The sequence below is a fragment of the Myxine glutinosa genome, chromosome 5, assembly GCF_964187855.1.
Source record: "Myxine glutinosa chromosome 5, kmMyxGlut1.1, whole genome shotgun sequence".
Classification (NCBI taxonomy): domain Eukaryota; kingdom Metazoa; phylum Chordata; class Myxini; order Myxiniformes; family Myxinidae; genus Myxine; species Myxine glutinosa.
In genome coordinates, this window is record NC_136265.1 from 97,143,603 (window position 1) to 97,166,371 (window position 22,769).

Consider the following 22,769-nt stretch of genomic DNA (forward strand, 5'->3'; position numbering starts at 1 on the left):
AATTTTCTGCAAAGCATGCCCAGTCCCCCTCGCATTGCAAGAAAAATTTGATGCAGAATTAGCCAGACTGGAAAAGTTAGGTGTCATTGAGTCAGTTCAGTACTCAAATTGGGCTGCTCCAGTTGTTCCTGTTGTGAAGGCAGATAGATCGATACGCCTTTGCGGGGATTACAAAATGTCGATCAACAAATGTTCCACCTTGGACAAATATCCCATGAGGACAGTCCTTCACCAAGCTCGACATGAGATCGGCCGACCTACAAGTCGTCTGGATGAGGATTCCAAAGAATAGCTCACCATCAACACGCATCGGGGGCTCTACAGATACAACCGCTTGAGTTTTGGTGTCAAATCGGCACCAGGAATCCACCAACGTTGTATGGATAGCCTGTTCGCTGCTGAACCACACGTTGTTGTTTACCAAGACGACATCCTAGTCACTGGCCGCTCAGAGCTTCATCATCTGGACAACCTCAAACGTGTTCTACGTATTATTTCCGACTCTGGACTATGCCTGCGGAGAGACAAGTGTGAGTTCATGGTTCCGTCGGTGACCTATTTGGGCCATTGTATCGTCGCCGAAGGCTTACATCCCACAGAAGAGAAGATCAGAGCAATCAAAGACGCCCCTGCTCCGACCAACATCACTGAACTCAAGGCTTACATTGGCGTGCTGCAGTACTACAGCAGGTATATCCCAAACATTGCTACCATGCTTGGCCCACTGTATTGCCTGTTAAAAAAAGGCATCAGCTGGAAATGGGACATTCCGGAGTCAGCAGCCTTCCAGAAGTCAAAAGACATGCTGCGGTCTTCAAATGTGCTAGTTCATTACAACCCAGACAAAGACATGGTCCTGTCGTGTGATGCGAGTCAGTACAGGGTTGGTGCTGTTCTGTCACACATCATGCCAGATCGCACAGAGAGACCAATAGCATTCGCATCTCGTACACTGTCTCCTGCTGAGAAGAACTACAGTCAGCTGGACAAAGAAGGACTCGGCATTGTATTCGGAGTTAAGAAATTTAACCAGTACGTTTTAGGTCGGCATTTCACGATTTACACGGACCACAAGCCACTGATTCGTTTGTTTGGTCCACCAAAGGCTACCTCAGAGGTCTTACCGCCTCGGATCATACGCTGGTCACTTTCACTCTCGGCTTATGATTACGATATTACGTACAGACCTGGCTCCACAATTTCAAATGCAGACGCCATGAGTCGCCTACTAGTTCCGGACAAAGTGTTTGACCCCCCTGTACCTGGCAGCGTGATATCTCTGATGGTCTTTTTGAATGACAACCCAATTGATGCCAACCAGATACGGACCTACACCAGGTGTGACCCACTTATTTCCAAGGTCATTCGTGCTACTGGGCATGGGTGGGGCCTTCTACGTGATGCTGACCCTGAATTGAATTCTTACAAGGTCAGGCAAAATCAACTAAGTGTCGAGAACGGCTGCTTGCTGTGGGGATGCCGAGTGGTCATTCCCCCAAACTTGCGCACAAAGATTTTGGACCAGCTTCACGATTGTCATCCAGGCATTGTAAGAATGAAATCGCTGGCAAGGAACTATGTCTGGTGGCCTCACGTCGACTCTGACATCAAACAGTGTGTGAAACATTGTTATCCATGCCAAAGCAGTCGAAATTGCCCTGCTAAGGCACCATTACACCCATGGGAATGGCCCACTGAGCCATGGCAGAGGATTCAGCTTGACTATGCTGGACCCATCGAAGGCCGTATGATCCTTGTTGTTATGGACGCTCACACTAAATGGATCGACACCTATGTAACACATACAGCAACCTCGCACGCTACCATAGAGAAGCTGCGCCAGTGCTTTGCCACTCATGGTTTGCCACGCTTGATAGTCACGGACAATGGGACCTGTTTCTCAAGTTCTGAATTCACTGAATTCACCCGCCTGAATGGTATAATTCACAAGTTTGTGAGCCCACACCATCAAGCTTCAAATGGACTATCTGAAAGCTCTGTGAGTTTCGTCAAGTCTGGTCTAAGTAAGATACCCGGCGGAAGCCTTTAGACCAGACTATCATGTGTGCTTTTCGCTCACCACATCACTCCCCACACAACAACAGGGGTGACACCGGCTGAGCTGCTGATGAAACGACGTTTGCGTACACGACTGGATTGTCTAAGACCAGATGTGGTGTCGGTTGTGCATCAAAATCAGTGGAAACAGAGACTTCACCATGACAAACATGCTGTACAGCGCTCTATAAAGGTCGGGGACCGGGTGTTTGCGAGAAACCTTGGTCGAGAAATGGTTTGGTTACCAGGGCGGGTTCACAAAAATGAGGGACCATTGTCCTACGTTGTCAAACTAGAGGACAATCGAGTCGTCCGGAGGCACCTTGATCATGTCCGGTATCGGTCCTGTGTTCCTGTCATTTTCACAAAGGATATCTCGCCACTTCCTGAACCTGTGAACAGCGACATTGTTCCCGCAGATAGCACTGCACCACTCCCTGAGGCTGAACTCCATAACGCTGTTGCAGCACCACCAGTGGGGCCGTGTGACGTCTTTGCACCACTCCCCGAGGCTGAACCCCATAACGCTGTTGCAGCACCACCAGTGGAGCCGTGTGGCGGCTTTGCACCCCGACGATCATCCAGAGTTCGAAAGGCGCCTTCTCGCCTTGACTTGTAGCTAATATTCTTGTATGCATTTTGCATTCGATTTTCAATTTCAATTCAATTTTCGCATTCAATTTTGCATTTGAAATTTCGCAATTTTGTATGTCTATATTTTTGTATGCATTGGTATGCTTTTCACTGTTATTTTCACATTGGTATTTTCACTGCTAATGGGAGGGGGGGGGAGATGTTATGTATTGCATGGGATTAAACCGGAAGATGGATATAAAAGAGGTGGGGCATACGGCTTGGCAGAGGAAGCTGGGCCCACACTGGGGGCTTGAAGCGCGGTGCTACGCGCGCTACTTGTTTAGCAAGGAGGAAGCGGACAACGCGGTAAGTTAAAAGAGTCTTTATTGCAAGAGCTCCACTGTAGCACTGGAGCGCTCCGGGCTGCGTGCCCGGTGTATATCCCGAGGCACGCCTACCCCTTGGGCGTGGCCGCCGCCCACTTGGTGCGCGGAATGATGCCATCACGCCAGTGAGCTTTCGTGTCCGCCACACGCGCCCCCCCCACAGAATTCCCGCGCACCTGGAGGGCCAGTTTGCGGGGCAAACAGATGACCCGGCCGAAGCACCCTCTGGCGGCGTCCGGGGTGCAGGGATGCCAGCTGGGATGCCTCCGGCTGCACCCGGGATGGGTGCCGAACCGGGGGGCGGCATGCCGGCGGGGCTGGGCGGTGCCAGGGGTCCGCCCACAGGGGGGCGGCCTCGACGCAGGGGCCGAGCCACCGGCGGTGGGTGGTCCACGTCGAGGTGGGCCGGCTTGAGGCGATCCACTGAGACGCGGTCGGGAGTACCGCCGATGTCCAAGGTGAAATGTTTCACCCCGGTCTCCAGCACGCGGAAAGGCCCGTCGTACGGGGGCCGCAGTGGTGTCTGGTGGGCGTTGTGCCGGACGAAGACGTACTCCGCGGTGCGAAGCTCCGGGGCGACGTGCGTAGGTGGGTGCCCGTGGTGCGCCGTTGGCACCGGGGTGAACCTCCGGGCGGTATCCTGCAACATGGAGCGCTCTTGCGCCGCGGACCATGGTGCCGTGGGGTCGGGGAGGAACTCACCCGGCACCCGCAGCGGTTGTCCGAAGACCAGCTCCGCCGCGGATGCACGCAGGTCGTCCTTGGGCGCCGTCTGGAAGCCCAGCAGGACCCAGCGGAGCCTGTCGACCCAGCCGCCGTCGCTGAGGGTGGCTCGGAGTGCGGCCTTCAACGAGCGGTGGAACCGCTCGCACAGGCCGTTGGCCTGGGGGTGGTAGGCCGTGGTTCGGTGCAGCTGGACCCCAAGCCCCCGCGCGACCGCCCCCCAGAGCTCCGAGGTGAACTGGGGGCCGCGGTCGGACGAGATGTCTTAGGGGGCGCCGAACCGGGCGACCCAGGTGGCGATGAACGCCTGCGCGACGTCCGCCGCCGTCGTCGCCGCCAAAGGCACGGCCTCCGGCCACCGGGTGGTGCGGTCCACCATTGTGAGGACATGGGTGAAACCCCGCGAGGGGGGCAGAGGTCCCAACAGGTCCACGTGAACGTGGTCGAACCTACGCTCCGGCACCGTAAACGGGGCCAATGGGGCCTGGGTGTGGCGGTGCACCTTCGCGCACTGGCACGCGAGGCACGTTCTGGTCCAGCCGCGGACGGCCTTCCGGAGGCCATGCCAGACAAACTTGTCGGCGACCAACCTCTGGGAGGCCCTCGTGCCCATGTGGGACAGGCCGTGGATGGCGTCAAAAACCTGGCGCTGCCAGCCCGCGGGCACGATGGGGCGAGGCAGCCCGAGGGAGACGTCGCACCAGAGGGCCGTGCCCGCGCCGTCGAACGGCACCTCGGTGACGTGGAGGCCCGTGACGGCGGTCCGCAAGGCCTGTATGTCGGGGTCGGCGGCCTGGTCCGCCGCCATCCGGGCATAGTCGATGCCGAGGTGGACTGCGTGGGCAACGGACCGGGAAAGGCAATCCTCCACCGGGTTGTCCTTCCCTGCGACGTGCCGGATGTCCATCGTATATTCGGACACGGCCGAGAGGTGACGCTGCTGCCGGGCCGACCACGGCTCGGTGACCTTGCCCATCGCGAAGATCAGCGGCTTGTGGTCGACGAAGGCCGTGAACGCGCGGCCCTTGAGCAGATGGCGGGAGTGCCTGACCGCCAGGTGGAGCCCGAGCAACTCGCGGTCGAAGGTACTATAACGGCGTTCGGGCGGGCGAAGCTGCCAGCTGAAGAACGCCAGCGGTTGCCAAGCACCACGCACCCATTGCTCATGCACCGCGCCCACCGCGTAGTCCGAGGCGTCGGTGGTGAGGGCGATCGGTGCATCGGGCGCCGGGTGCGCGAGCATGGTGGCGTTGGCCAAGGCGAGCTTCGCGCCGACGAACGCCGCCTCCATCTGCTCGGTCCAGGTAACGTCACCTTTGCCCGGCTTCCCTCGGAGGGCCTCGTGCAGGGGGCGCAGGAGCTGGGCGATGTGGGGCAGGAACCGATGGTAAAGGTTTACCATGCCCAGGAACTCCTGGAGCCCCTTGATCGTGCGGGGGCGCGGAAACCCCTTCACCGCCTCCACCTTGGCCGGTAGGGGGACGGCCCCGTGCCTGGTGATGCGGTGCTCCAAAAAGTCGATTTCGGCGACGCCGAACCGGCACTTGGCGGGGTTCACGATGAGGCCATGCTGGCCCAGGCATTCGAAGAGCGTGCGGAGATGGTGGAGGTGCTCTTCGCGGGACGCGCTGGTGACGAGGATGTCGTCCAGGTAGACGTACACGAAATCCAAGTCGCGCAAGACACTGTCCATTAGTCGCTGGAACGCCTAAGCTGCATTCTTCAACCCGAAGGGCATCCTTAGAAATTCGAAAAGTCCGAATGGCGTGATGACGGCCGTCTTCGGGATGTCTTCCGGCCTGACGGGGACCTGATGGTAGCCGCGTATGAGGTCCACCTTTGAAAAGAAGGACATGCCTGCCAACCGGGCGGAGAAGTCCTGGATGTGGGGGACGGTGTAGCGGTCGGGGGTGGTGGCGTCGTTGATGCGCCGGTTGTCCCCGCACGGTCGCCATCCCCCGCCGGGCTTTGGCACGATGTGGAGCGGTGACGCCCAAGCACTCTCGGAGCGCCGCACGATGCCAAACCGCTCCAGCGTAGCGAACTCCGCTTTAGCTACCGCGAGCTTCGTCGGCCCCGAGGCGGCGTGCCCGGGTGTAGACCGGTGGTCCGGCAGTGGGGATGTGGTGTTCCACCCCGTGCTTGACGGCCCCCACCGAGAAGGTGGGCCGCGTGAGGGCCGGGAAGCTGGCGAGGAGGCGGGTGAATTCGTCCGCTGCCGGAAGCGTACAGATCAACCTGGCCGGAACCGAACCGCTCAGCAAGCCGCTCGGCGAGTCGCTCGATGAGCCGCTCCGTGAGCTGCTCAACGAGCTGGGCAGCAAGCGAGCGAGCTGAACGACTCGGCCTGGATGAGCCTTCTGTACTTTACGTCCACCAACAGCCCATTAGCGCACAGGAAGTCCGCGCCAAGCAGTGCCATGGGCACGTCGGCAGTGACGAACGACCACCGGAAAACCTGCCCTCCGAACCGCAGAGAGAGGCAGCGTTTTCCGTATGTGCGTATGGACGTACCGTTGGCAGCAAGCAGAGCGTGGCCCCGGCCCGCGGTTTGCTTGTCGGACGTACCGGCGGGAACGACACTCACCTGCGCTCCCGTGTCGCACAGGTAACGGCGCCCGGATAAGGTGTCCGTTATGAACAGTAGGCTGTTTGAATGGCCGGCGCTCAGTGCCACTACCGAGGGCCGGCCCGGCATTTCCCGGCCTGCCGAATGAGCACGGCGGGCGACACTGCCGAGCCTCGTGGCCGAACTGGGCGTGGAAAAAACACCAGGTTGGCGGCGGAGGCCGCGGTTTTCTCCGCGGCGGCGGTGGTGGGCGGGGCGTGGCAGCGGCCGCGAGGTGTGCATCAGCATCAGCCACGAGGTGTGCATCAGCCTCGGGATGCGCGACGGCCATGCCAAAACTCGCCTGCGTGTCCAAAGCCGTGAAGAACTTGTCGGCTTTGGCAGCGAGAGCTCGGGGTTCCGTCGTCGCAGAACCGGCCAACGCGAGGCGTACTCATGCCGGCAGCTGGCGTCGAAACAGTGCTCGGAACAGAAAATCCGGGGTTTCGTCGCCCATCAGCGACAGCATATGGTCCATGCGGACCGACGGTCACGTGTCACCGAGCTCGGGGAGGTCCAGGAGGCGGTCGGCCCGTGCGTCCACCGTGAGGCCGAACGTGGTGAGGAGGAGACGCTTGATCGCCTCGTACCTGCCGTCGGCCGGTGGGTTCCTCAGGACCGACACGACGCGGGCGGCCGTGCCGGGCCGGGCCCGAGGGAGGCGACCACGTGGCAGTACATGGTCTCGTCCACCGTGATGCCTCAAAGTCGGAACTGGGCTTCGGCCTGCAGGAACCAAACTTCAGCTTGAGCCTCCCAGAACTCGGGGAGTTTGATTGTGACTGCGTTGGTTGCCATTGCTGTGGCGTGTTCGGGTGGTCAGCGACGGCTGACCAGAACGTCGGAGGGTCACCAATGAAGCGCGGTGCTACGAGCGCTACTTGTTTAGCAAGGAGGAAGCGGACAACGCGGTAAGTTAAAAGAGTCTTTATTGCAAGAGCTCCACTGTAGCACTGGAGCGCTCCGGGCTGCGCGCCTGGTGTATTTCCCGAGGCCACGCCTACCCCTCGGGCGTGGCCGACGCCCACTTGGTGCGTGGAATGATGCCATCACGCCAGTGAGCTTTCGTGTCCGCCACAGGCTTGTGGTTTTCCCAGCTGCGCAATAAACGACCGATGGTGCACTCAAACTGTCTTCCCAGCTTGATCCATTACAGTGTCCATCTCTTCCTCACACAGTCACACTCTCCGTGTACTTCTCTCCCTCACACAGCCACACTCTCCGTGTCAATCTCTCCCTCACACAGTCACACTCTCCGTGTACATCTCTCCCTCACACAGTCACACTCTCCATGTCCATCTCTCCCTCACACAGTCACACTCTCCGTGTACATCTCTCCGTCACACAGCCACACTCTCCGTGTCAATCTCTCCCCCACACAGTCACACTCTCCGTGTCAATCTCTCCCTCACACAGTCACACTCTCCGTGTCAATCTCTCCCTCACACAGTCGCACTCTCCGTGTCAATCTCTCCCTCACACAGTCACACTCTCTGTGTCCATCTCTTCCTCACACAGCCACACTCTCTGTGTCCATCTCTCCCTCACACAGTCACACTCTCCGTGTCCATCTCTCCCTCACACAGTCACACTCTCCGTGTCCATCTCTTCCTCACACAGTCACACTCTCCGTGTCCATCTCTCCCTCACACAGTCACACTCTCCGTGTCCATCTCTCCCTCACACAGTCACACTCTCCGTGTCCATATCTCCCTCACACAGTCACACTCTCCGTGTCCATCTCTCCCTCACAGTCACACTCTCCGTGAACATCTCTTCCTCACACAGTCACACTCTCCGTGTCCATCTCTCCCTCACAGTCACACTCTCCGTGTCCATCTCTCCCTCACACAGCCACACTCTCCGTGTCCATCTCTTCCTCACACAGTCACACTCTCCGTGTCAATCTCTCCCTCACACAGTCACTCTCTCCATGTACATCTCTCTCTCACACAGTCACACTCTCCGTGTCAATCTCTCCCTCACACAGTCACACTCTCCGTGTGAATCTCTCCCTCACACAGTCACACTCTCCGTGTCCATCTCTCCCTCACACACTCTCCGTGTCCATCTCTCCCTCACACAGTCACACTCTCCGTGTCCATCTCTCCCTCACACATCCACACTCTCCGTGTCCATCTCTTCCTCACCCAGTCACACTCTCAGTATCCATCTCTCCCTCACCCAGTCACACTCTCCGTGTCCATCTCTCCCTCACACAGTCCCACTCTCCGTGTCCATCTCTCCCTCACACACCCACACTCTCCGTGTCCATAACTCCCTCACACAGCCACACTCTCCGTGTCCATCTCTTCCTCACACAGTCACACTCTCCGTGTCCATCTCTCCCTCACACAGCCACACTCTCCGTGTCAATCTCTCCCTCACACAGTCACACTCTCCGTGTACATCTCTCCCTCACACAGTCACACTCTCCGTGTCCATCTCTTCCTCACACAATCACACTCTCCGTGTCCATATCTCCGTCACACAGCCACACTCTCCGTGTCAATCTCTCCCCCACACAGTCACACTCTCCGTGTCAATCTCTTCCTCACACACACACTCTCCGTGTCCATCTCTCCCTCACACAGTCACACTCTCCGTGTCCATCTCTCCCTCACACAGTCACACTCTCCATGTCCATCTCTTCCTCACACAGTCACACTCTCCGTGTCCATCTCTCCCTCACACAGTCACACTCTCCGTGTCCATCTCTTCCTCACACACACTCTCCGTGTCCATCTCTCCCTCACACAGTCACACTCTCCGTGTCCATCTCTTCCTCACACAGTTGTAGCAGTTCCCGCTGAATGTACACAATCGCCTTGCACCTGCCAGGACGCGGCCAGGGCGCGATCGCCATGCCGGGCTCGTCCGGACGGGCCCAGACGCGCCTCTCCTGGGCATGCCCGGACTCGCTGTTCCCGGGCACGCCCGAACCTCCCGGGCACGCCCGGTCTCGTCTTTCCCGGGCATGCCCGCTCTCGCCTTTCCAGGGCTCGCCTAGAGCGCCCGGGCACGCCCAGCCTCGACTTGCCAGGCTGCATCCAGGACGCCCGGGCATGTCCAGACTCGCCTTTCCAGGGCTCGCCCAGAGCGTCCGGACATGCCCGCTCACGCCTTTCCAGGGCTCGCCCAGAGCGCTCGGGCATGCCCAGCCTCGACTTGCCAGGCCGCGTTCAAGACGCCCGGGCATGTCCAGACTCGCCTTTCCAGGACTCGCCCTTGACACCCGGGTATGCCCGGTCTCGGTTTTCCCGGGCAAACGCCCCGGCATAAATGTGTATATATATTGCTGCCCGATAAACGGGCTTGTCAGAATACCTGAGCTGTTTTGTTTCATTAAAGCAACTCGGACGAATTCCGTCTTTGGTCGCGTCAATTCTTTCGACTCGCGTTGGAGCGCAGCTCCTTCACTGGTGAACTACCGACATGGACACGGCAGTGACTCTTAAACTGCCTACCTTCTGGGAGGCTCACGCGGCTGTTTGGTTCGCCCAGGCGGACTCCCAGTTCGCCGTGCGAGGCATCACCGCGGACGACACCCGCTTCCACCCCGTCGTGGCAGCGCTCGGTTCCGCCACCGCGGCCCGCGCCCTGAGCCTCCTCGAGCACCCGCCGGCTGCTGACAAGTATGACGCGCTGAAGACGCTCCTCGACGCTTTCACCCTCTCACCGGCGGCACGCGCACGGCGCCTGCTCGACCTGCCCGAGCTCAGCGACACGCGCCCATCCGAGCGCATGGACTATATGCTCTCGTTGCTCGGTGAGCACTCTCCGGATTTTCTGTTCCGCGAGCTGTTCCTTCGCCAGCTGCCTCACCCGGTACGCCTCGCCCTGGCTGGCACGTCGATCACCGATCCCCGCGCCCTCGCCAGGGAAGCCGATAAGATCTCCTCAGCGGGCCAACACATCGGCGCGGCTACCTGGAGCCTGCCGCCGTCCGAGGCGATGCCCACGATGCCCGAGCACCCTGCGCGGTTGGAGGCCGAACTATCGGTGCAACTGGCGGCCGCCACGCCGCACCGGCCGCTTCCGACACGACGGCCGGGGCCTCCACCTGACCAGGTGTGGTGTTCTTACCACGCCAGGTTCGGACACAAGGCTCGGACGTGCCGACCCCCATGCACTTTCGGCAAGTCGGGAAACGGCCGGGCCGGCGTTCATTCCCAGCCATGAGCGCCGGCCACTCGGGCAACTTGCTTTTTATTCGGGACAAAGCGTCCGGGCGGCATTTCCTTTGTGACACCGGCGCCCAACTGAGCGTCATACCCGCCTCCGAGCAGGACAGGCGGGACGCCGTTTGCAGCCCCTCTTTGGTCGCTGCTAATGGCTCGGCCATATGCACTTTCGGCCCGCGCGACGTCACCCTCTGCTTCGCCAGCCAGCGCTTTCAGTGGACCTTTGTGACCGCCTGCGTCCCCATGGCTTTGCTGGGCGCCAACTTCCTCTGCGCGCACGGGCTGCTAGTCGACATCAAACGACGTCGCCTTGTCCACGCCGAGACCTTCAGCTCCCTGGCGTGCACGATGAGCAGCTCCGCGCCGACCGAACTGGCGTGTGCCCTCCCGACGGCGAATGAGTTCGCTTGCCTGCTCGCGGAATTCCCGGCCCTCACGCGGCCGACGTTTTCGGCCGTCGCAGTGCGACATAGGATCGAGCACCACATACCCACTACGGGCCCGCCGGTCTACGCCAGGGCCCGCCGCCTCGACCCGGCCAAGCTCGCCGTGGCAAAGGCCGAGTTCGACGCGTTGGAGCACCTTGGCATCGTGCGGCGCTCCAATAGCGCGTGGGCCTCACCACTGCACATCGTGCCAAAGCCGGGGGGCGGATGGCACCCGTGTGGCGACTACCGCCGCCTCAACGACGCTACCACCCCCGACAGGTACCCGATCCCGCACATCCAGGACTTTTCCGCCCGTTTGGCGGGACGGGTCATATTTTCCAAAATTGACCTGATACGGGGATACCACCAGGTACCTGTCCGGGTGGCCGACGTCCCGAAGACGGCCGTCATCACGCCGTTCGGCCTGTTCGAATTTTTGAGGATGACATTTGGCCTCAAGAACGCGGCCCAGGCATTCCAGCGCTTAATGGACGGTGTGCTGCGCGACCTGCCATTTCTTTTCGTCTATCTGGACGACATCCTCGTCGCCAGCACGTCCCGCGCCGAGCACCTCCTCCACCTCCGAACACTATTCGGTCGCCTCAGCGAGCACGGCTTAATTGTCAACCCGGCCAAATGCCACTTCGGCACGACGACCGTTGACTTTTTGGGCCACCGCATCACCAAGACCGGGGCCGTGCCGCTGCCGACCAATGTCGAGGCCATCACCACGTTCCCGCGTCCCCGTTCCATCAAGGCCCTACAAGAGTTCCTCGGCATGGTGAATTTTTATCACTGATTCGTGCCCCGCGCTGCTCAGCTCATGCGGCCCCTTTACGAGGCCCTCCGGGGCAAGCCGGCCAAGCATGACATCGTTTGGTCCGCGGCCATGGACGCGGCCTTCGCGAGCGCAAAACGGGCCTTCGCCGACGCAACGCTGCTGGCTCACCCGGTGCTCAACGCGCCCATCGCCCTCACTACGGACGCCTCCAACTACGCGGTGGGCACCGTCCATGAACAATGGGGGGACGGGGTTTGGCAGCCACTCGCTTTTTTCAGCCGGCAACTCCGGCCGAACGAGTTAAAATACAGCACGTTCGACCGCGAGCTGCTCGGTCTATTCCTGGCCGTTCGCCATTTCCGACACCTCCTGGAGGGCCGCCCGTTCACGGCTTTCGTCGACCACAAGTCGTTGGTCTATGCAATGGCCAAAGTCACGGAGCCGTGGTCAGCCCACCAGCAGCGCCACCTCTCCGCCGTGTCGGAATTCACCACGGACATCCGGCACGTCGCCGGCAAAGACAACGCCGTGGCCGACTGTCTTTCTCGGGCCAGCGCGAATGCGGTCCACCTCGGCGTGGATTTCGCGCTCATGGCGGCCGACCAGACCACCGACACCTCGGTGCAGGCCCTCCGGGCGGCGGACACGGGCCTCCGCCTGGCCGACATCCCCTTCGCGGGCACCGTCCTGCTCTGCGACGTCTCCCAGGGCCAGCCTCGCCCCATCGTGCCCGTTTCCTGGCAGCACCGCATCTTCGCCTCCATCCACGGCCTTTCTCACCCGGGCCGGAAAGCTTCTCAGAAGCTGGTGTCGGCGCGTTTCGTCTGGCACGGCCTTCGACGGAACGTCCGCGACTGGGCCAACGCCTGCACGGTCTGCCAGCGGGCCAAGGTCCACCGCCACACCCAGGCCCCGCTAGCACCTTTCACCGTGCCTGCACGGCGTTTCGACGACGTCCATGTGGACCTGGTGGGTCCCCTGCCCCCATCGCGGGGGTTCACCCACCTGCTCACCATGGTGGACAGGACCACCAGGTGGCCGGAGGCCGTGCCCCTCACCTCCACCACCACCGCCGACGTGGCGCAGGCGTTCATCGCCACCTGGGTCGCGTGCTTCGGCGCACCGACGGACATCTCATCCGACCGCGGCCCACAGTTCACGTCCGAACTTTGGGGCGCGGTCGCCCGCTCCTTGGGGGTCACGCTGCACCGCACCACGGCCTACCACCCCCAAGCCAACGGATTGTGCGAGCGGTTTCACCGCTCCATGAAGGCCGCACTCATGGCCGGCCTTCAGGACGACGGTTGGACCGACCGGCTGCCGTGGGCCCTTTTGGCCACCCGCACGGCCCCCAAGGAGGACCTCCGGGTGTCCGCCGCCGAGCTCGTCTACGGCCAGCCGCTCCGCGTCCCGGGCGAGTTCGTGCCCGACGCTACCAGTCCCTGGTCCGCCGCACACCAGCGCTCGGACCTCCAGGAGGCCGCCCGACGATTTGCCCCCGTGCCAACATCCCGCCACGGTGGCCCCCAGTCCTACGTCCCCCTGGCGCTTCGCACAGCGGAGTACGTCTTTGTGCGTCATGACGCGCACCGGGGGCGACTCCGGCCGCCGAACGACGGGCCCTTCCGGGTCCTGCGATGGGGCGACAAGTCTTTCGTCGTCGACGTCGGCGGCCGGTCGGACCGGATCTCTGTGGACCGTCTCAAACCGGCGCACGTGGACGTCGACCGACCACCACGGTTGGCCCTTCCTCTGCGGCGAGGCCGCCCCCCGTCCACAGTTCCCCCCGCTCGACCACCCACCACCAGATCGGACCCCCCCCCCCCCACGACCCTCCAGGGGTCGCTTCGGCCGGGTCATCCGGACCCCCCTTAAATTGACCCTGCCGGTGCAGGTCGATTCTGGAGGGGCGTGTGTAGCGGTTCCCGCTGAATGTACACAATCGCCTTGCACCTGCCAGGACGCGGCCAGGGCACGATCGCCATGCCGGGCTCGTCCGAACGGGCCCAGACGCGCCTCTCCTGGGCATGCCCGGACTCGCTGTTCCCGGGCACGCCCGAACCTCCCGGGCACGCCCGGTCTCGTCTTTCCAGGGCTCGCCTAGAGCGCCCGGGCACACCCAGCCTCGACTTGCCAGGCCGCGTCCAGGACGCCCGGGCTTGTCCAGACTCGCCTTTCCAGGGCTCGCCCAGAGCGTCCGGGCACGCCCAGCCTCGACTTGCCAGGCCGCGTTCAGGACGCCCGGGCATGTCCAGACTCGCCTTTCCAGGACTCGCCCTTGACACCCGGGCATGCCCGGTCTCGGTTTTCCCTGGCAAACGCCCCGGCATAAATGTGTATATATATATATTGCTGCCCGATAAACGGGCTTGTCAGAATACCTGAGCTGTTTTGTTTCATTAAAGCAACTCGGACGAATTCCGTCTTTGGTCGCGTCAATTCTTTCGACTCGCGTTGGAGCGCAGCTCCTTCACAGTCACACTCTCCGTGTCCATCTCTCCCTCACACAGTCACACTCTCCGTGTCCATCTCTCCCTCACACAGTCACACTCTCCGTGTCCATCTCTTCCTCACACACACTCTCCGTGTCCATCTCTCCCTCACACAGTCACACTCTCCGTGTCCATCTCTTCCTCACACAGTCACACTCTCCGTGTCCATCTCTCCCTCACACAGTCACACTCTCCGTGTCCATCTCTCCCTCACACAGTCACACTCTCCGTGTCCATCTCTCCCTCACACAGTCACACTCTCCGTGTCCATCTCTTCCTCACACAGTCACACTCTCCGTGTCCATCTCTTCCTCACACAGTCACACTCTCCGTGTCCATCTCTCCCTCAAACACACTATCCGTGTCCATCTCTTCCTCACACACACTCTCCGTGTCCATCTCTCCCTCACACACACTCTCCGTGTCCATCTCTCCCTCACACACACTCTCCGTGTCCATCTCTCCCTCACACAGTCACACTCTCCGTGTCCATCTCTCCCTCACACAGTCACACTCTCCGTGTCCATCTCTTCCTCACACAGTCACACTCTCCGTGTCCATCTCTCCCTCACACAGTCACACTCTCCGTGTCCATCTCTCCCTCACACAGTCACACTCTCCGTGTCCATCTCTCCCTCACACAGTCACACTCTCCGTGTCCATCTCTTCCTCACACAGTCACACTCTCCGTGTCCATCTCTTCCTCACACACCCCATTGAAGATGATTTCTGCAAAGCTCTTGCTCTCCTCTCATTTTTGTTCTTCCCCTCATTCTTCCTTCTCTCCATCCGTTGCATTGACATTTGAATCTCCAATGCACCCAGACATGTTTGTTTTACATTCAGTGTCGAGGCTCGTGGAGTGGAGGAGCTGGAACACAGAAGAGGAAAAAGAGGAGGATCAACAGAAGGGGGGAGGAGGTCGCTTCAGCAGCAGCAATGAGGTAATGATGGACAACCCAGACAAAGTATCTTGTCGTCGAACAACTGGGACTGAATAAACAACAACAACAACAACAACAACCCTTCCGCGGTGGAGAACTCTCAAAATACAAACGAGGGTGTATATTCTAGCTTGGCTTGTCGAACCTTCATTTTCCTAATTTTTTTCAACGTTCGGTATTTTTGTGAAGAATTATTTGAATAAGATCATAGGCTGGATAGAATGCTGTGGTAATAGACGCGAGAAGGAATGAGAGTGACACGAAAGGGTTTCGAAAGAAGAAAAATAAACTATGTAGAGAAGAAGAAGAGTTGTGCGTGGATCGAGCGTGCATCCGGTCCGTTTGCCCAGGTCTGTAGGGGTGCTGGGGGTGAGGGGGGATGGGGTGCTGGGGGTGAGGGGGGATGGGGTGTGGGGTGGAGGTGATGCACTGGGGGAGGGTGGAGTGGTGGGGGATGGGGTGCTGGGCGGGGGGGTGGTGTATTGGTGGGGGGATGGGGGTGTGGTGTTCTGGGTTTTGGGGGGGGGGGGGGGAGGAATGGTGGGGGAATATATTTTGTGCTCTGATTGAATATATTGTGGCGGACACGAAAGCACTGACGTGGTGACATCACCCCGCACACCAAGTGGGGATGGGCCACGCCAGGGAGAGAGGCGTGGCCTCACGATATACACGGGGCACTTAGCCCTGAGCAGCTTAGTGCTGCAGTTTGAGTACTTTCAATAAAGACTCTTTTATGAACCGTGTTGGCTGCTTGCTCCTTGCGTAAGCATTAGCGCACGCAGCATCGCGCTTTATATGGTGACCTCGACGTTGGATCTGCCGTAGCGATCCTTCCGAACACGACGCCATTGCAATGGCAAACGACAAGGCAATGGCGATTAAACTTCCCGAATTTTGGGAGGCCCAGGCCGAAGTCTGGTTCGTTCAAGCCGAAGCCCAATTTCAGCTTCGGCGCCTCACCGGCGACGACACGCGCTAATGCCACGTCGTCGCCTCCCTCGGGCCCGGCACGGCCGCTCGAGTTGTGTCCGTCCTTCGCCACCCACCGGACGGCCACAAGTACGAGGCACTCAAGCGGCTACTCCTAGCCACGTTCGGCCTCACGGACGACGCACGGGCCGACCGCCTCCTGGATCTCCCCGAGCTCGGCGACACGCGCCCGTCGGTCCGAATGGACCATATGCTGTCACTGTTGGGCGACGAAGCCCCCGGTTCTCTATTCCGGGCGCTTTTCCGTCGCCAACTTCCAGCGCAGGTTCGCCTCGCGTTGGCCAGGACCGGGCTAACGGAACCCCGAGCATTGGCAGCCGAGGCGGACAGGTACTTCGTGGCTTCGGATACGCGGGCGAGAGTCGGTGCGGCCGTCACGGACCTCGAGGCTGATGCTGCTGATGCTGCTGATGATGCTGATCCACAGCATCAGCTTACACAGCATACGCAGCATGCTGATACGCCCCTCGTGACCGCCGCCACGCCCCGCCCACCGCCGCGGCGAAAACCGCCACCGCGGGGAAAACCGCCAACTCCACCGGCCTGGTGGAGCCAGCCACACTCCTCCAGCTCCACCACCTGGTGCTGGTTCCACGCCAAGTTTGGCCACGAGGCTCGGCAATGTCATCCGCCATGCTCCTTCAACAGGTCGGGAAACGCCCGGGCCGGCGCTCAATAGTGGCGATGAGCGCTGGCCGTTCGAGCAGCCTGCTGTTCATAACGGACACCTTATCCGGGTGCCGTTACCTGTGCGACACGGGAGCGCAGGTGAGTGTCGTTCCCGCCGGTACGTCAGACAAGCACGCCTCGGGCGGGGGCTCCGCGCTGCTTGCCGCGAACGGGATGCCCATCCGTACGTACGGAAAACGCTGCCTCTCTCTGCGGTTCGGAGGGCAGGTTTTCCGATGGACGTTCGTCACCGCCGACGTGCCCATGGCACTGCTTGGCGCGGACGTCCTGTGCGCTAATGGGCTCCTGGTCGACGTAAAGTGCAGACGTCTTGTCCAGGCCGAGACGTTCAGCTCGCTCGCTTTTGCGCTGCCCAGCTCGTCGAGCAGCTCAACGAGCGGCCTGCCAAGCGGCTTGCCGAACGGTTCGGTTCCGGCCACGTTGATCTGTACGCTTCCGGCAGCGGACGCATTCACCCGCCTCCTCGCCGGCTTCCCGGCCCTCACGCGGCCCACCTTCTCGGCGGGGGCCGTCAAGCACGGGGTGGCCCATCACATCCCCACCGCCGGGCCACCGGTCTACGCCCGGGCATGCCGCCTCGAGCCGACGAAGCTGGCGGTGGCAAAAGCGGCGTTCGCTACCCTGGAGCGACTCGGCATCGTTCGGCGCTCAGAGAGCGCTTGGGCGTCGCCGCTGCACATCGTGCCGAAGCCCGGTGGGGGATGGCGACCGTGCGGGAACTATCGCCGTCTCAATGACGCCACCACTCCCGACCGCTACCCCGTCCCCCACATTCAGGACTTTTCCGCCCGTTTGGCGGGCATGTCCTTCATCTCGAAGGTGGACCTCATACGCGGCTACCATCAGGTCCCCGTCAGGCCGGAGGACGTCCCGAAGACGGCGGTCATCACGCCATTCGGACTCTTCGAGTTCCTGCGGATGCCCTTCGGTCTGAAGAATGCGGCTCAGGCGTTCCAGCGACTGATGGACAGCGTCCTGCGCGACTTGGATTTTCTCTACGTCTACCTGGACGATATCCTCGTCGCCAGCGCGTCCTGCGAAGAGCACCTACGCCACCTCTGCATGCTCTTCGAACGCCTGGGCCAGCATGGCCTGATTGTGAACCCCGCAAAGTGCCGGTTCGGTGCCGCCGTAATCGATTTTCTGGGGCACCGTGTCACCAGGCACAGAGCCGTCCCCCTGCCGGCCAAAGTGGAGGCGGTGAAGGGGTTTCCGCGCCCCCGCACGATCAGAGGGCTGCAGGAGTTCCTGGGCATGGTGAACTTTTACCATCGGTTCCTGCCCCGTATCGCCCAGCTCCTGCGCCCCCTGCACGAAGCTCTCCGAGGTAAGCCGGGCAAAGGCGACGTTACCTGGACCGAGCAGATGGACACGGCGTTCACGGGCGTGAAGCTCGCCTTGGCTAACGCCACCATGCTCGCGCACCCGGCGCCCGATGCACCGATCGCCCTCACCACCGACGCCTCGGACTACGCGGTGGGCGCGGTGCACGAGCAATGGGTGCGTGGAGCTTGGCAACCGCTGGCGTTCTTTAGCCGGCAGCTTCGCCCGCCCGAACGCCGTTACAGTACCTTCGACCGCGAGTTGCTCGGGCTTCACTTGCCGGTCAGGCACTTCCACCATCTGCTCGAGGGCCGTGCGTGCGTGCACCACACGGCCTTCGTCGACCACAAGCGGCTGATCTTCGCGATGGGCAAGGTCACCGAGCCGTGGTCGGCCCGGCAGCAGCGTCACCTCTCGGCCGTGTCCGAGTAAACGACGGACATCCGGCACGTCGCGGGGAAGGACAACCCGGTGGCGGATTGCCTTTCCCGGGCCGTCGCCCACGCAGTCCACCTCGGCATTGACTATGCCCGGATGGCAGCGGACCAGGCCGCTGACCCCGACGTCCAGGCCTTACGGACCGCCGTCACGGGCCTCCGCGTCACCGAGGTGCCATTCGACGGCACGGGCGCGGCCCTCTTGTGCGACGTCTCCCTCGGGCGTCCTCGCCCCATCGTGCCCGCGGGCTGGCAGCGCCAGATGTTTGACGCCATCCACGGCCTGTCCCGCCCGGGCGCGAGGGCCTCCCAAAGGTTGATCGCCGACAAGTTCGTCTGGCATGGCCTCCGGAAGGCCGTCCGCGGCTGGGCTAGGACGTGCCTCGCGTGCCAGCGCGCCAAGGTGCACCGGCACACCCAGGCCCCGTTGGCCCCGTTCACAGTGCCGGAACGCCGGTTTGACCATGTCCACGTGGACCTGGTGGGACCTCTGCCCCCCTCGCGGGGTTTCACCCACGTCCTCACCATGGTGGACCACACCACCCGGTGGCCGGAGGCCGTGCCCTTGGCGTCGACGATGGCGGCGGATGTCGCGCAGGCTTTCATCGCCACCTGGGTCGCCCGGTTCGGCGCCCCCTCAGACATCTCGTCCGACCGCGGCCCCCAGTTCACCTCGGAGCTCTGGGGGGCGGTCGCGCAGGGGCTCGGGGTCCGGCTGCACCGAACCACGGCCTACCACCCCCAGGCTAACGGCCTGTGTGAGCGATTTCACCGCTCATTGAAGGCCGCGCCCCGGGCCACCCTCCGCGATGGCGGCTGGGTTGACAGGCTCCCCTGGGTCCTGCTGGGCCTCCGGACGGCGCCCAAGGAGGACCTGCGCACATCCGCGGTGGAGTTGGTCTTCGGGCAACCGCTGCGGGTGCCGGGCCAGTTCCTCCCAGACTCCACGGCACCATGGTCCGCGGCACAGCAGCGCTCCGCTCTGCAAGAGACCGCCCAGAGGTTCGCCCCGGTGCCAACGGCATGCCACGGGCACCCACCGACGCACGTCGCCCCGGAGCTTCGCACGGCGGAGTACGTCTTCGTCTGCCACAATGCCCACCGGACACCACTGCGGCCCCCGTACGACGGGCCTTTCCACGTGCTGGAGACCGGGGCGAAGCACTTCACCCTGGACATCGGCGGTACTCCTGACCGCGTTTCTGTAGACCGCCTCAAGCCGGCCCACCTCGACGTGGACCATCCACCGCCAGTGGCCCGACCCCCGCGTCGGGGCCGCCCCCCTGCGGGCGGACCCCCGGCACCGCCCAGCCCCGCCGCCACGCCGCCCCCCGGTCCTGCAGCCAGAGGCATCCCAGATGGCATCCCTCCATCCCAGACGCCGCCAGTCGCCAGGGGGCGCTTCGGCCGGGTCATCCGTTTGCCCCGCAAACTGACCCTTCAGGTGCGCGGGGATTCTGGGGGGGGCGCGTGTGGCGGACACGAAAGCACTGACGTGGTGACATCACCCCGCACACCAAGTGGGGATGGGCCACGCCAGGGAGAGAGGCGTGGCCTCACGATATACACGGGGTGCGCAGCCCTGAGCAGCTTAGTGCTGCAGTTTGAGTACTTTCAATAAAGACTCTTTTATGAACCGCGTTGTCTGCTTGCTCCTTGCGTAAGCATTAGCGCGCGCAGCATCGCGCTTTAATATACTGTAAATCAGAACTCAACACGTATAAATAAAAAGGAACTGAGTGCAAATATATATTTATTTTAAATTATCAGTTAGAGCTGGATGGGAAGGTCAATACAAATTTATCAAAAACTGGATGGGATACTTGAACCTCCAACCTCGCAGAGCAGACGTGCCCCCAATACACCACCTGCTTTAGTCTTCTGGCCGAGTGTTTACGTCATATCTAGTATTTTGTCCCGATCACGATCTCGATCTCGATTAATCATGTCAAAGTAACAAAAAAAAATTACCATTGATGAATTTCGGGTAAATCACCAATGTGTTTCGAAGATTAGCTTGAAATATACAAACAACATGTAAAACAGCCTCCTCACTCTCTGCAGACCTGGACAAAATCACAGACTGGTCAAACAAGTGGAACATGTCTTTCAATCCTGACAAATCTCACACTCTCACTATGTCTCTCTGAAACGACCGACTGGACAACCCTCCCATCTACTTTCTCAACAATCCTCTCCAAGAAGTTCTGTCGCTCAAGCTTTTGGGTCTCACTGTGAGCCATGATCTTTCCTGGGAAAACCACATTTCCAAGCTGGCCTCCAAAGCCATTCACCGACTGGGCATCCTCCGTCGTGCGAAGTCCTTCCTTGGCACACCTGAGCTCCTCACCACCATCTCTTATCTTCCCCCATCCAAAACCTTGATCTTTTCTACCCCTGCTAATTCACCCCAGATGCACTTTTTTGAAATTCCAAATTCTTTCCTGGAAGTCCTTGCTGTGTCCATGTGTTTTACACTTCCCCCCAAGCCCTCCGCCTCCCACAGTTCTCTCGATGTCCCTGCTCTCAAATGTTGTGTTGTGTCCTTCTCCCTCTCTCCCCATTTACAATCAACAAGAGTGCTCACATTTGCAAGCCGAGTGTCAAACCATGTGAGGACTGTGGGTGGGCCGTAGATGATGGAAAGCTGGTACCAGTGCAATCCACACACCCGACCTGGCCACAGCAGATGATGCAGGCGATCTCCTGTGGCTGCACCAAGGGCTGCAACACAAACTGCTCATGTGGGAAGAAGAACATGGCCTATTATATAGACTGCCGCTGTCAGGGATCGAAAAATAAGTGCAGCCATGTCCACTACACTGCCACCTTTGACAGCAGCAGTGAATCAGAAAGTGATAACTAACAGCACCACAGAAATGCGTCTTCTAATTATTATTATTTTTGTTTGTTTTTTGTTCAAAGAATCGAGGCTCGTTTAAGAGCTAACACATTGAACATGAAAACGTGCACAGACACATAAAACATACAATGAACGGAGCGGGAGACAAGAGGGAGAGAGAGGGAAGCATGCAAGCACAACAACAGAAGAGAACAGAGACGTCAGTAGATCTGTGGAAGGGTGAGGTCTGGGGGAGGAGTGAGGGGTACACGGAAAAAGCAAATGAACACTTCGAGGAATTTCAGGAAAGAAGTCGGTATTTCTAAAAAGTAGATCTGGGGTGATTTGACACCAAATTCTAATTGGTTCTAAAGGGTAATTCTCAAGGGTAATTCCAAACAATAATTCTCAAGAGTAATTCGAAATAAGAGATGGTGACGAACAGCTGTTTTAAAGACCTGGAGGGAGGAGACGGATTGAAGAGAGTGAGGGAGTTTGTTCCAGAGGTGGGAGAAAAGAGGAGTGAAGGTGAGCAGAGAGCCTTGATTTTGGCAGTTCCACCAGAAGAGGGTTGCTGGCAGATCTTGTGCGACCTGCAGAAATATTTGGGGGACAGAGCACAGAGAGAGCTGGGGGAGCAAGGCCAGAGAGGAGTCTGTGGAAGACAGAAAGACCACCAACCTGCCCGCGGTGAGGGGGTGAAATGCCCTTGAAGTTAGCTTCATCGCGGGAGATTCCAATGATTCTGAAAGCTTTGGTTTCGTTAGGGTGAAGCTGAGCTAGGTGTGAGGCAGGAGGACCAGCCCAAAGGGGAGAGCAGTATTCCATTGAGCTGCGGATGAAAGCCTTGCATGTGGTGAGGAGCTCGGGAGTGCCAAGGAAGGACTTCACATGACGGAGGATGCCCAGTCGGCGACTGGCTTTGGAGGCCAGATTTGAAATGTGGTTTTCCCAGGAAAGATCATGGCAGATAGTGAGACCCAAAAGCTTGAGTGACAGAACTTCTTGGAGAGGATTATTCAGAAAGTGGATGGGAGGGTTGTCCAGTCGGTCTTTTCGGAGAGACATCGTAAGAGTGTGAGATTTGTCAGGATTGAAAGACATGTTCCACTTGTTTGCCCAGTCTGTGATTTTGTCCAGGCCTGCAGAGAGTGAGGAGGCTGCAGACTACCGATCTGAGGGATGAAGAATGGAGCGACAGAGAGTAGACTCATCAGCAAAGAGATAGAGAGGATTTTCAAGAGAGTCAGAGAGATCATTGATGAAGACCAGAAAAAGCACAAGGCCCAGAACACTGCCTTGGG